We start from the raw sequence: 14,372 nt of genomic DNA, 5'->3' as shown, positions 1-14,372 counted from the left end.
AGTGCGGATTCTCTGGGACCTCCTGTGTATAGAGAAACATCATAAGGAAATAGAGACGTCTGACTTGTTATTTTCCAGCCTGGGTGCCTTCCGTTTCTTTTTCTCACTGATTCCTGGCTCTACCCTCCAGCACTGTGCGAAACAGAGGCGGAGGAACAGTGTCCCCTCATTCCCGATCTCAGGGAGGGGGGCAAGATGCTAGCGATCACTTTTTTTAGATGCCTTTATTAGATGTCGAGTTTCCTTTTATTCTTAGAACTGAATGATTTTAAAAACCACCTTTCTGTGTTTATTTAAACAATCACATACCTTTCTCCTTTATTCTATCCTTGTGGCACCTCTCTTGATGAGCGGCCTGGCATTCCTAGGGCGAACCCACTTTGGTCATGGTACAGGATCCCTTTATATGTTGCTAGAATTGGCTTGTGGGTGTTTTTTTAAATTCTTATATATGTATTATATATATATAGTCATTCTCTGGTGATTCTTCCCAGTTTGTTTTTCTTCCTTGTGTCTCCTTGGTCAGGTTTTCTTTACAGGACTAGTTCTAGCTTGATCCAGCAAGGAAGGAAGTGTTCTTTCTCCCTCAGTGTTTAGATGATGGTAGGAAAGATTGATTCCTTTTTTGAACACCTGTTACAACCTTCTCCAGTGAATCCAGGATCTGGGTGCTCTTTCTAGAAAATCTTTGTTGTTTGATTTTGAGATGGGGCTCTTTATGTAACCCTGTCTTGCTTGCAACTCACTAGGTTGACCAGTCTGCTCTCCAGCAGTGATCCACTTGTCTCTGCCTCCCAAGTGCTGGGTTGAAGATGTGCGCTACCAAGCCTGGCCATGGTTTGTTATTTTAAACATCTAACTCAAGCTCCTATTATAAGTCTGACAAGATTTTCCTAGTTCTTCTTGAACCAGGTCTGGTTAGTTTTCTCTTCCGGTGAGTGTGCCCATCTGTGCCCGTTGGTACACAGCTATTCACAGTACTCCTTTCAAGGCCAATCCTCGCATAGATCCAGAGGGTCAAGCCTCTTACCTTCCCTTGGTCTGCACAGCTCAAGATTTATTATTTTTGTCCATCTTTTCAAAGGACGCGGCTTGTGCTCACAGGGATGAAACTTTCGGTGGTGATTTTCCTGTGTTCGTTCTCTCGGTTGCTCCTCTCCCTTTTTTATTGCTGCCCTCCTTCTGTTTGCTTTGGGATTGCTTTGCTCCTCTTTTCCAGAGTGTCAAGGAGGAGAACAGGTTATTGGTTTGCCGATCTTTTGCTGCAGGTACACACTTCTCAGTGTTCTTACTCCTGGGTGCTGAGTTTTCACGTTTCATTCTTGTGAATGAACTCTCTAACTTTTGGTGAGATTTCCTCTTTGGGATTTAGGAATGTTTTGTTTAATTTCTAGAATTTGTGAGTTGTATGTATTTCCTTTTAGCACTGATTTCTAATTGAACTTCCATTGTGGAATGGAAAGAGACAACACGTGAGATCATGTAAAGCTTTTCAAATGTGTTGATGTCTGTTTTCTTACTCAGCACACAGTCTAGCCTGCCTGAAGAGTTCTGTGTATTTTCAGGGGTGAGAAGAAACACAATCCATGGCTACTGGGGATGGTATTTTATTGAAATCCTCTGGACATCATGGTACAGGTGTCACTCTTACTTATAATGTGTGAGAGCAGCAGTATCAGCCCGAGGCCTTTCAGATTTTGGAATACCCACACAGACTTTATTAGTTAAGCGTCTTTAATCCAAAAATCTAAAATCTTCTGAAGTTTCACAGTAATTTGCATAGTTCCATTTCTGTATTCGCCTGCACTAACTGCTGTGTTGTTGCACTCTGAAGTACTCCCCGCGGTGTCTCTGGGAAGGCAGCTTCGCTGGCAACAGGTCGGCTTTGTCTCACCTTCAATCTAATGATAAGCTGCATGTAAGATTTTTTAGCTGACAGATTTTTCTTTTAACACTTTGAGCATGTCATCCTGTGGCCATCTGGCTTCCATTGCTTCTTACGAGGCTCCTTGGTAGCCTTACTAGGTCCCCTTTGTTTCTGAATTGCTTTTCTCTTGGTGTGTTCAGCTTTTCCTGTTGGGCTGTCTTTGGTGTTTAGGAAACTGTGCTTGGCCACACTTCTCTTTATTCTGCCTGGATTCTGAGCTCCTTGGATGGCAGGCTGATGCTTTCTATTCAAGTTGAGGTGATTTTGGTCATTGTTCCTTCAAGTGCCTCCTCTCTCTCCCTCTTCCCTCCCCTCTCTCTTCCTCTTCCCTCCTCTCCCCCTCCCCCTCTCTCCCTCTCCCCTCTCTCTCTCTTCCTCTCCCCTTTCTCCTCCCCCTTCCCTCCTCCTCTCCCACTTTCTGCCATCTCAGATCCTGTGTGCTATGTGCTGAGGGTGTCCATTGTCTGTTGGCAGCTCTGTTTTAGAATTTTCTATCTCTTCCATACATTGCTTAGTCACTATTGATTTATTGCCCATTGGTTATTTTTCTGCCTACTCAGATATTCTGCGGAGTGTTACTCAGAGCATCTCCCACGCTGTTTAGTAACTTCTGCCTGCTCAGAAGTTTCCAGTGTCACTCTGATCATGGCTTTTATACTCTATGCCTTCATCTTGGCTTTCACACCTTCCATCCACAACAGGGGCCAGACATCTCAGGCTGAACAGGGGCCCTACCATAGGAGCCAGCATCTTGCAGTGTCTGAAACGGCAATGTATTTAAACCTTCTAATAAAGAGATCACACCAGTGGGATTTGCTGCCCCCCAGTAGCAAGCTGGACCAGTAAAACATCAGCAAACTGGCACACGGATCTGAAGACATACGTGGGAGTAAGTGTCTGTGGCACACGGATCCCATGCTGTATGTGGAAGGAAGTGTCTGTGAGTCCGCGCAGACATGAGTGACTGAATCACACTCACGTGCGGAGGAAGGCAAGCATCCCGTGTAGAACTGCAAGTGACCTGTGTAGGCACGGTGCCCTCCCTGCTCATTAGACACTGCTTCCAAAGGCAGCAGAAGACAAATGGGAGAGGGGGCCTGATTGCTGCAGAAATCTGACAAGCTGGCCTCATTCGGTGATAGGGATGCCCTTGGACGGGTGGTGTCACTGTGAGGTGGGAGGGCACTTACCTCTATCTCTCCCTCCCTGAGCCACGGCTCATTAGCAGTACTCCCACAATCCCCTACTTTCTTGTCTTTGAGAACCTGGGCTTATTTTCCAGGGTCCATACCTGTCGCCCATGGTTTTCATCTCCCTGTACTTCTCTTGGTTTGGATTTCTACAGCTCAGCCCACCAACTTGAGCATCATCTTCTGCTTCTATTCTATCTTCAGTGACAAAGTCTGAACACATGTGACTCTCCTCAGGTGCTTATTGCTGTCACCCCTTTGGTCTAGCTTCTCTGGGTCCTCCAGAAGCTCCGAGCACCTCTGGGTTCTTACTATTTTCTTTTAATTTCACCCCTTGTCCCTGCCACTGTCGTTCCTAGAGTTGAGAGTTGTTTATCACACTAACTGCAAACCACTGTTGTGTACGTGGCAAAGGCCAGGCGGCCCTTCCCAACCAGGACTGCGGTACAGAGCAGGCACAGTGCAGTCTTGGGTTCCCTGGGGTCCTGTATAGTCTAGCTTTTCCCCATTGTCCCAAGTTCCAGGCAGGAAGGACTTGGCCACCACGAAGCAAGCATCCATTACAAAAGGGTGAGTGACCTGAGGCCACAGCAGGCCTCCCATGGCCATACTCCATACAGGAAGCCATAAGGCACATGCACATCATACAGGAGGCCATAAGGCACATGCATGTCATACAGAAGATCATTAGGCACATGCACATCATACAGGAAGCCATAAGGCACATGCACGTCATACAGGAGGCCATAAGGCACATGCATGTCATACAGAAGATCATTAGGCAATGCATGTCATACAGGAGGCCATAAGGCACATGCACGTCATACAGGAGGCCATAAGGCACATGATTGGCATACAGAAGATCATTAGACACATGCATGTCATACAGGAGGCCATAAGGCATGTGTGTGTCATACAGGAGGCCATAAGGCATGTGTGTGTCATACAGGAGGCCATAAGGCACGAGCATATCAAGGCCCACGCCATCAGCCTCTAACATTCTCCAGAAGCGAATGCATCTCACACGCTAGGCAGTTCTGTTCCATGAGCTACAAATCCTTTTCAAGGTGACAGAAACCAACAACGTTTCTCTTCCATAGCAGGAAACTTTCAGGAACCAAGCCCTCCAAACAGCTGAAAGAGAGACTGGGGACGCATTCAGTGTTCCTGGCCTCATCACTGACTCCTGGTGTCAAGGAGAAGCCAGAGATGCCCAGGGAAAAGCAACTGTTGGAACACTGTGAGTAGCCTTGAGCCTAGCTCCGGGAACCTTTCTTCTCTTCCAGCTGGCCCTTCAACCTGCCTATGCAGCAGGGCCCCCTTTAGCCATGTCCCCACTTAACTCTGAGCCCAGCAGGCACAAGCATCCAAGTTTGTCCTGAGTCAGTTCCCTGATTCCTGGGTTAACGATTGTTATTTTTAAACTTTTTAAAATCATATTTATTTATTTATTTACTTATTTATTTATTCATTCATTCATTCTGTATGCTTATAGGGGTGTGTGTGTGCCCATGTATCTCTGTGTGTGTGTGTGTGTGTGTGTGTGTATGTGCATGCATGCTTATAGGAATGAGTGTGTGTGTACATGTATGTTTGTAAGTGTGTGTGTGTGTCTATGTCTGTGTGTGTACATGTATGTTTGTAAGTGTGTGCGTGTGTTTTTTTGTGTGTGTATACCATGATGTGTATATGGAGATTGTCTTAGTCAGGGTTTCTATCCCTGCACAAAGTATCATCATCAAGAAGCAAGCTGGGGAGGAAAGGGTTTATTCAGCTCATACTTTCCCATTGTTGTTGATCACCAAAGGAAGTCAGGACAGGAACTCACACTTGGAGGCAGTGGAGAACTCACACAAGGATGCAGAGGTCATGGAGGGATGTTCCTTACTGGCTTGCTTCCCCTGGCTTGCTCAGCTTGCTCTCTTACAGAACCCAAGACTTCCAGCCCAGGGATGGCACCACCCACAATGGGCCCTCCCACCCTTGATCACTAATTGAGAAAATGCCTTACAGCTGGATCTCATGGAGGCATTTCCTCAAGGGAGGCTCCTTTCTCTGTGATAACTCCAGCTTGTATTAAGCTGACACACAAACCCAGCCAGTACATGGAGGTCAGAAGATAACTTGCAGGAATCACTTCTTTTCTTCCACCACATGGGTGCGGGGGATCAAACTCAAATTGTCAGACTTGGAAGCAGGTACTCTCATTGAGCCATCTTGCACCCTGGTGGCTATTTTTTATGGAAATTTCTGGTGTGGGAGAGTCTCCGGCAACGTATATCTGGTGGTGGCTCCACTCTTGCCTAAGGCAGTTTGTCCGCTAAACTGGGTGTAGGTCACATCCAAAACCAGCAACCAGTCAGCCTGGCTGGCTACATGCAAGTGAGGAGTGGGAAATGTTCTAGAATCAGTCTTCTAGGAGGACCCTGCCCTCACTGTAAATCCATGAACAGATCCCAGGCAAGGCTGCAGGTGGAATCGACCTCCTTCTGCAGCCCTGGGGCTGAGAGGAACGTCTTTCTCAGACCTGTTCAGACAGAGTTACCCTGGCCTGGCACAGGACATGGCAGCACCTGCATCCAGCCTCGGGCTGAGGTGCAAGACCATTGCGGGCAGGGTTGACAGCTTTAATGTCCTGGTCTCACTATAGTCTGAGTCAAGGTCACCAGACAAGGAGAGAGGAGAAAAGATCAGAAAAGAAGAGGTGCGGTTTGTTATTTGGGGGTTGGGCGATTCTTGTGTAAAACAATCCTAAGAAACTTTACAATTAGAATGACTAGGTTTTGGTTCAGGGAGGTATTAACCATCACATTGATATTCTCTAGTCAACACTAATTAGGGAACATAAAGACAAAGATTGCCATCCCCCCTCTCGGAAGAATCCTCTGGATATTTAGGAGCAAAGAGCACAAAAGGGTGGTTCATCTCAATGAGGAAATAAACTTTTCTGTCAGCCTGTTGAGGAGGTTGCACCAGCTGGACAGTTACACCACGAATAGAAAAGTTCAACTCTATGTGTACACTGATACATAACTTAAATATAATTTCACTTTAAATCCTAGCAATTTCCCGTGGAACCTTCTCAGGAGGCTGGCCACTTCACCTGAACTATCAAGGGATCAAGAAAAACTTGGAGAGAAGCTGAAAGAGACAGCTGTGCTCCACCCCGTGGCCAGGGCTCCCTGAGGAGACTCCGAGGATCAAAGGCCGACAGCACAGTGCAGAGGCCCAGCTGCACACTGAGCGCTCAGTGTGCAACTAGGCTCCTCCCTGTACGCAGGGCTCAGTGGAATAGCTGCTTGCTGTTCTAGCCGCATAGTAAAATGATCCACACGGTTATTGGAACTGGCAGAGAAGCAAGTCCAGATGGGTCAAAGTCCCACCTTTGAAACTCAAAGTGTTAAAAGCATTTAGATGGCACTCTGGTGAAATGGGAATTATGTCAAGATACAGAACAGCAAGGCACAACCAGTTTGACTACGTTAAAGCTAATACCCTCCTCACTCAAGGCAACAGTTAAAATTTAAACCAGCAGCCACACAGTAGATGGAGCACATAAAGAGCACACACAAGCAGACAGAACAATGGAAAAGTAGACACATGATAGGATCCCGCCGTTAATAGATGATAAAACCCAATGGCCAGGCAATGGGAAGAGCGCCCTCTCTCTATCAACCAGAGAAGTGCAGTTACTACAACTGCAATCATCAGGCTCAGGGAGATGGAGGACCTCACAGTGACCTTGGTGATAATGGGTGGGTTAGCTCTCGGCCACTCTGAAAGGAATGTTTGCTGTCCAACCTTGAGGAAAAGCAATGTGGTGTCTTTCTCCTAACAAAGCTGGAGCTGGGCTTGTCCCTCTCCCTTCCAGACATTCTACAAAGTGACATCCAGGAATGTGCCCAGAGAAGCATGGGAACATTGAGTCCCTCAGGCAGAAAGGTGTTGTCCACAGCTGTCACTCAGCTCTGCATGGAATGAGCAGTTGACCATGGCATATCTCGCTCGAGCAAATGATAGTGACAAAGGTGCCAGCACCTGGCCCTGCACAGAGTCAGATCACATAAAATGTAATGTTGACTGTGAAAAAAAATAAAAAAATATATATGCACAGGGTGATGTCATCCATGCTAGTCTTTGCTACAGCTATGTGGCGCACCACAGCAAAGGCCTCTGAAGAGAATGTGGGAGAGAAAGGGAAAAAACACGGCTCATTTTATTTCTAATGTCTCACTCCTTAAAACAATTATCGGGTGACATATTAGCATGCTTTAAGTCTGGGGTAAATTACACGTGATTCTATACAAAGGGTTCTAAATGTTTGTGCTGTCCCATAATGAAATGCCAGGACAAAGGACGTAGATTCTGAATTAAAGAAAAATACACAGAAGAAATATAAGAAAACAAAAGATGTTCAGATAGCAGAATGGATGAAAAATGAGCCTGCAGAGCTGGGATAGAAAGGGAAGAGAAAAATAAGCCATTTCAGGAGCGGGTGCAGAGGACACTGGGAATACAACATCAAGGACGTTCATTCACTCAACAAATAATAATTGAACACCTGCTGAGAGTCCGGCTATGGGGACTCAAGAGATCCCTTCCTTTCTGGAGCAGAGTGTGATTATGGAGGGGGACAGACGGTCAGCAAGAAGCATGGGGCAGCATCAGGAAGAGGTGACTGTGAGTCAAGGAGAGAGTGCCTGGTCAGGCAGCAGGGCAACAGAGCTGTATTCAAGAGCAGGAAGAAGCTCCATGCTAGATTAGGAAGGAAGCCCTGAGCTCAAGGCTGCGTCAGTGTGGGCGGGACTTGACATACTTGGGGAGAGGAAGGAGGGTCAAGGTGAGGGAGGAATCTCCTGAACGCCCAGGTAGGACATGGTTCGTAAAGTCCATCGGAGACAGGACAGACCACATCTGTCTATCTTGGAGTGGAGACTAAGGGCCAGCCCTGGTTTTATGGTGGAGCCCAGGGAGACACCAATGTCTAGGGAAGCTGAAGCCCAGACAGGCCAGGCCAGCTTAAGGCAGTTAGATTTATTTTATTTGATGTGTATAAGTGTTCTGACTATGTGTGTATGTGCACCGTGTGTGTGTGTGTGTGTGTGTGTGTGTGTGTGTGTGTGTGCATGCCTGTGCCTGAAGCCTGTGGTGGCCTGAGAAGGTATTGGATCCTCTGGAAATGGAGTTACAGGTAGTTGTGAGCTGCCACATGAGTTCTAGGAACTGAACCTGCGTCCTCTGTAAGAGCAACAAGTGCTCTAAACTGCTGAACCATCTCTCTAGCCCCAAACACAAAGCATGTAGAGACAGGATGAACTTTCTGCTTCCTCCTTCAGAACAAAATGAAAAGGGGAGAAAATAAACACATGAAAAGCTGCCTCCGTGGTGGGTCTCTCAGGGACCTGATGCAGGAACCAACTCTTACTTTACCAGCAGGTCAAGACTGGAAGGGGTGGTACACCCACTCCCAGGCTGAGCTCAGTGGTGAAAGGACACAGAAATGGTACAGTCCTAGGTAGAACTTATTTCTTGTAAAAACTACACCAGTCCTATTGGTTGAAAGTGCCAAGAGCAGAACTCAATTGCTTTAGATCAAAGGATGGAGGCCCTGTGTCCCTGTGTTGCTCATTTATCGCTCTTCCCAGCTTTAAAGGCTTTACTCCGAGGGCAGGGGCATGGAGCTTGCTCAGAGTTCTCAGCCAGCAGGAATGGGCTGAGTCCCTGCCACACTCTGGACAATACTGTTCTGAGGTATTTGTTTTGTTTTAATTTGATGTAAATACATGTCTTGCCTGAGTGTACCTATTGTACCTATTGCCCGCAGAGGCCTGAAGATCGGGTCAGATAAGGAGCTGGAGTGACAGATAAGGCTGTGAGGTACCTACCAGGTGGATGCTGGGAATTGAACCTAGGACTTGAACACTGCAAGAACAACAAGTACTCTTAAGCACTGAGCTGTTGCTCCAGACCCCCAACTGCTCTTTTGATCTATAACCCTCCTCAGCTCCCGACCCCCACAAGCACATCTTCCTCTCCCCTAGCTCCTGCATATTCAGCCGCAGTCACCATCTTCATTTCTTTACTCTGATGTTTTGAGGTGAGGTCTCACTGTACAGTTCCGGTTGACTGGATCTCAAGAGCCTGAGGGCTGGTGTCTTACTTAGGGTTATACTGTTGTGAACAGACACCGTGACCAAGGCAAGTCTTATAAAGGACATCATTTAATTGCAGCTGACTTACAAGTTCAGAGTTTCAGTCCATTATCATCAAGGCGGGAACATGGCAGCATCCAGGCAGGCATGGTGCAGGAGGAGCTGAGAGTTCTACATCTTCATCTGAAGGCTGCTAGTGGAAGACTTGCTTCGAGGCAGCTAGGGTGAGGGTCTTAAGCCCATGCCCACAGTGGCATACCTGCTCCAACAGGGCCACACCTCCTCATAGTGCCACTCCCTGGGCCAAGCATATAGAAAACCATGACAGCTTGTTTATGCCAGCCTGTGCCACAGCTGTTGACCCAGGTGCCAACGGGCATTCAGCTTTTGTGTCAGCCTGATGTGGGTCTCCACAGCTGTCCTAGAGTCCCTTATGTTCCTTCATCTAGTTCTCCTGGGCTCCCTGCTGGGCAAGGGAGTGGCCTCAGCTCTAGTGGCTGCCATTTGTGTCATGTAGATGAATTTTGAGACAAACAACACACAAGGACAGTACTGGCTGTGAGAACTCTCAGGGCATGCACACAATGTGTGGCTGCCATAGCCGGCGATTCCCAGCCTTCAGGCCCATCAGCAATGCTGACCAGAGGGCAGGAAGCAGGGTGTCTGGCCTCCTTTCTGCTCTGAGTGTGGGCATCTTGGCATTGAGAGCATCTCGTTGCCCTGCTTGCTTGGTGTTTAGATTACAATCGAGTCTGTTAACCCATTTCCAGTTCAATTCCATTCAGCCCTCAGTCCCTTTCTCCTTCAATCCACTTTCAGCTCGGTGTAACTCAGTTCCGTGTCACACAGTTCAACTCAAAATTCAGTCTCTATTTCGCTTTAACTGTGCTTGTGGGGTACCGCGGCACTTGCTCTGCCTGCCTTGATTTCTGGAGCTGCTGACAAGGCCTGGCCTGGCAAGACAGGATGTGGGGTATGGGCCGGTCTAGGGCAGGAGGCCTGGGAGAATCGTGAGGGTGTGGCTGTAACAAGCCCTGATAGAGGGTTAGCTAAGTGTGATGTGCTCTCAGAGCTCTGTTTCCGTTTGGAACTCCCCTGAGTGCATGTGAAAGGCCTGGTCCTGTGAGTCATGGCGTGTGGGGCCTCTGGAAATAGGATTACACATTGAGCCATTTTTTTCCTCTATGTTCCCTCAATGATCTTTGTACATCAGAAACTTCCAAGGAGGGAAATGAGTAGAAATTGTTTCTAGAAGTTTCCTTCTGGTCCTGGGGATGAGCTGACACATCAAGCTTGGGACTCCTAAGCTGTGCTCAGTTGCCACTTATGGGCAGGTCAGCATCATGTTCTGCTCCCAGCACTGGGAGGTTGTGTCAGGATGGCTCAGCTCCAGTGCTCCTAAGCAGGGGTGTCAGGTTCCAGTAGCCAGGCACGCTCCTTGCCTTAAGCCTATCCCTTGCAGCTTTGTGCCCCCAGCCTCTCAGGGCAACCAGAAGCAATTCCCTATTCTGTGCATGTATAATGTACGAATGACTTAGGGAGTATGCACGCAATGAATCCTGTCTCTGGACAGGATGAGGGGGTAGAACATAAAATCTTGTTTGAGCTCTGCGTTGAGAGCCCCTCAGCACCCTGTGTGGCTGCTGGGAAGTTCGTCCAGAGCACAACTCTCCTGGGAGGCACTGGGCAGGACATGGCACCCTGAGAGAAGCCAGGATGCAAACTCTCACTTTTCTCCACCTAGGTGCGGGCTGATCTCTGTACCTCTGCAGAACCACCCCGAAAGTGCATCTAGGTCTCTGGGGTGGTAGTGGCATGCATGGGAAATTTGAGGGCGCAGATTCAATTCATCATTATTTATGAACCAACACGAGGTAGTTTATTACTCTGATCACTCACTAATCATCTCCCATAAATGCAGGGACCGACAAAATCCCACCGAATCAATAAAGTGGTAAGTTCCGTGTCTAAATCACGGCGCCCAGTGCTCTTGAGTAAACCTTTCGGTAATTTACAAAGGCTGTTGAATTTTATAGTAAGTGTTTTTCAAACCAAGCTGGATTCTAAACAATAATGACTTTTTAATGTGGCTCTGTGATTACATTGTCATAGTGAAATACGGGGGTCTTTGACTGCATCCGAAATGAGCCCGGTGTGAATTACTCTGAGGCATGGGCCAGAGCGGCCCCAGGTAAAGCAATCTTAATAAATCACCCTCCAATCTGGGTGGCCTGGCAGGCGAGGCCTGATGCCAATTTTTGCAACTCAAATTCCAAAGGACAATTTGTAAACAAGTGCTTCCATTTGTTCTAAAGCAATGGTCACGGTCAGGCGCCCTCACAGTGGTGACGGCAGCTTTCCTAGTGTTGGCCTCGACCTTGGGTAGGAGCTGGAGGGTGGCTGCTGGACCACATAGCTGCTTAAACAGAAACAAATGTAGGATAACTGACTCAAGCACCAGCCACGTGTACGGTGCTCGCAGTCCACATGTGTGTAACATTGTAACTTTGAAGAGTAGTTCTTTTGTCCAGGGAGGTCCTGCTGGGCAGCGCTGGAGCCAGGCCTGGGTTTCAGTCTCCCTTGAAGGTTGTGATGACCCAGCCTGCTGGCAGAAAAGCTCCAACTTGCCGGGCAGGAAGGGCTTCCAGAAGCCGACTGCTGGCTACACTCTAGGCTGTGGCATTCCTGATAATCCCAAAGCTACTGGTAAGAGGTGAGCTTGGACCATCTCTGAGTCCAAGTGTGAAGGTTGAGTGACTCCTGTGGCTTGAAGAAGCTGGGCTGGATACAGCTGTGGGTGCCTGGCCAAGTCTGGTCCTCAGACTCCCACTTTACAGGCCCCTTCTTAGACTGGGCTAGTTTTGGATGGGTGTGTGGGTTTCCCCAGGTCCTGACCACTCCCAGGATGGGTGCATTGCCATGGGGTGGAGACTGGAGATTCTCTGCCAAGGTACCTTCCACTAGCCTTCCCTGCTGCTCCAGGCAGGAGAGTCATCCTTCTCTCTAGGGATCCAGATTCCTCTCTCCCTACAGAAAAGAAGAGCCCAAGTTCCTGGAAGTCTTGAGATGGCCTCGCTCAATACACAAGTTTCCAGGATGCCACACGTCTCCTTGGCATCTCTGAGGCTTGTCTCCCAGAGCAGAGACCAGTACCATGCCTCCCTTCAAGTCCCAGAGGGCAGTTAGAAAGCTCTGAGGACTTTCTGACCTCAGAGAGGATGGTTGCAAGGCAGTGAGGACTTGGAGGCAGGTACCCCAAGGAGAAGTGCAGGCATATGTCACACACTCGCGCGCACACACACAGACACAGACACACACACACACACAGACACACACACACACACACACACACACACCGCTACCACGAGTGTCTTCCTGTGATCTGAACTTTTCTCCCAAGGCTCTTGGCATCTAATTCTCACGCATAGAGAGAGAAACAGAGGCCTAAGTGGAGTGAGCACTTGCCTGGATCAGGAGGAACATGGCAGCAAGTTCTACCAGCACCTTTGTCCTCAGGGGCCTGGCCTCAGTGCGTGCACACAGGGATGGGTGAGGGCTGCTACAGACTTGGCGGAAAGGCTGAGGAAATTAAATGAGTTAATGAATTGCAGATGGTTAGGCTCAAGTAAGGCTTGTTATTAAGCTCCTTTTCAGTATTTAACGAAAGCATTTGTTCACAGCCGGGGAACCGTTTTTTTTTAAGAGAGGAAAGGAGTTCGCAAAGAAGCCGAGCTCTGTAGCTTATGTCTCTTCTTCATAACGATGGGGGGAGGAAGTGAGGAGCTGAACTGCTTTCCACCAAACACAAGACTCATTTAACTTCTGTAACGTGGGGCTCCTATGACTGGGAATTCCCTGGGGAGAAAAATTTCAGCCCTTTAAGGGAAGAGCGGTTGTGCTGAGTAGATCATGTCAAAAATTAACATATGAACTTCAAATCCATGCCCCAATTCAAAATCTGATTTAACAAACTGCTCTTATTAAAGTCAATTGGAGAGCATTCCATTATCAAAACAAATGAAATCTTTCCCGTCTAGGAGATAAATAATTTTCTCCCCACACCTAAGCGGGAGGCATTAACTTAACGGGTAATGATCTAAATTATGTATTAAACTCAATTACTTTTTATTACCACTTTCCAATTAGGGTACCCTGATTGACTGCTAGGCATGGAGACTTCTCCTGGGCTGTACCTGGGCCCCCCAACCCTGGAGCTGACTCCACGGGCCTGATTCACCCCCAGCTTAATTGAGTGTGTCTCTGCCTCGCTCTAGAGAGAGTGTGAGGAGCAGCTTATAATGGCAAATAAACAACCATGAGGCATGATTACCAGCTAAATTACCCATTGCCAGAATCGCTGCAGCGACTGCTCATGGCCTGACAACACAGAGCTGAGCCGGGCTCCAGATGCCGTGCCCAGGGCTGGCTCTGGGAAAGTGTATAGGCCTCGAGTACCACAGGCTCCCACTCGGCTGGAATTTCACTGTTTGTAGTTTCAGTCGGGTGAGGTCAACCTTGGTTTGACAACACGAAATGGAATTATTCCAAAATGAACAAGAAATTCCAGACTCTACACACATTTGTGAGTTGTGTGATGAAACTTCATCATTTCCCATCATCCACTCCAGTGTGTGATCCATCCCTCAGTGCAGCTCTCCATCCCTCAGTGCAGCACTCCATCCCTCAGTGCAGCTCTCCATCCCTCAGTGCAGTGATCCATCCCTCAGTGCAGCGCTCCATCCCTCAGTGCAGCTCTCCATCCCTCAGTGCAGCTCTCCATCCCTCAGTGCAGCTCTCCATCCCTCAGTGCAGTGATCCATCCCTCAGTGCAGTGATCCATCCCTCAGTGCAGTGATCCATCCCTCAGTGCAGCACTCCATCCCTCAGTGCAGCGCTCCATCCCTCAGTGCAGTGCTCCATCCCTCAGTGCAGCACTCCATCCCTCAGTGCAGCACTCCATCCCTCAGTGCAGCGCTCCATCCCTCAGTGCAGCGCTCCATCCCTCAGTGCAGTGATCCATCCCTCAGTGCAGTGATCCATCCCTCAGTGCAGCTCTCCATCCCTCAGTGCAGCTCTCCATCCCTCAGTGCAGCTCTCCATCCC

The 14,372-nt window shown here is 48.3% G+C and overlaps 1 long non-coding RNA gene and 1 pseudogene across 1 annotated transcript; both read left to right on the top strand.

Moving 5' to 3' along the window:
* The first annotated feature begins 2,572 nt into the window (after positions 1-2,572).
* On the top strand, positions 2,573-3,610 carry LOC116081119 (annotated as a pseudogene).
* Positions 3,611-4,245: 635 nt separating this feature from the next.
* Positions 4,246-7,228, top strand: LOC116080522. The gene is made up of 2 exons (XR_004114468.1): positions 4,246-4,357; positions 6,180-7,228. It is a non-coding gene; the product is annotated as an uncharacterized LOC116080522 (long non-coding RNA).
* The last annotated feature ends 7,144 nt before the right edge of the window (positions 7,229-14,372 follow it).

Source organism: Mastomys coucha, unplaced genomic scaffold, assembly GCF_008632895.1.
Source record: "Mastomys coucha isolate ucsf_1 unplaced genomic scaffold, UCSF_Mcou_1 pScaffold6, whole genome shotgun sequence".
NCBI lineage: Eukaryota > Metazoa > Chordata > Mammalia > Rodentia > Muridae > Mastomys > Mastomys coucha.
The sequence above is the reverse complement of the archived record's forward strand: the minus strand, read 5'-3'. Positions and strand labels throughout refer to the sequence as shown.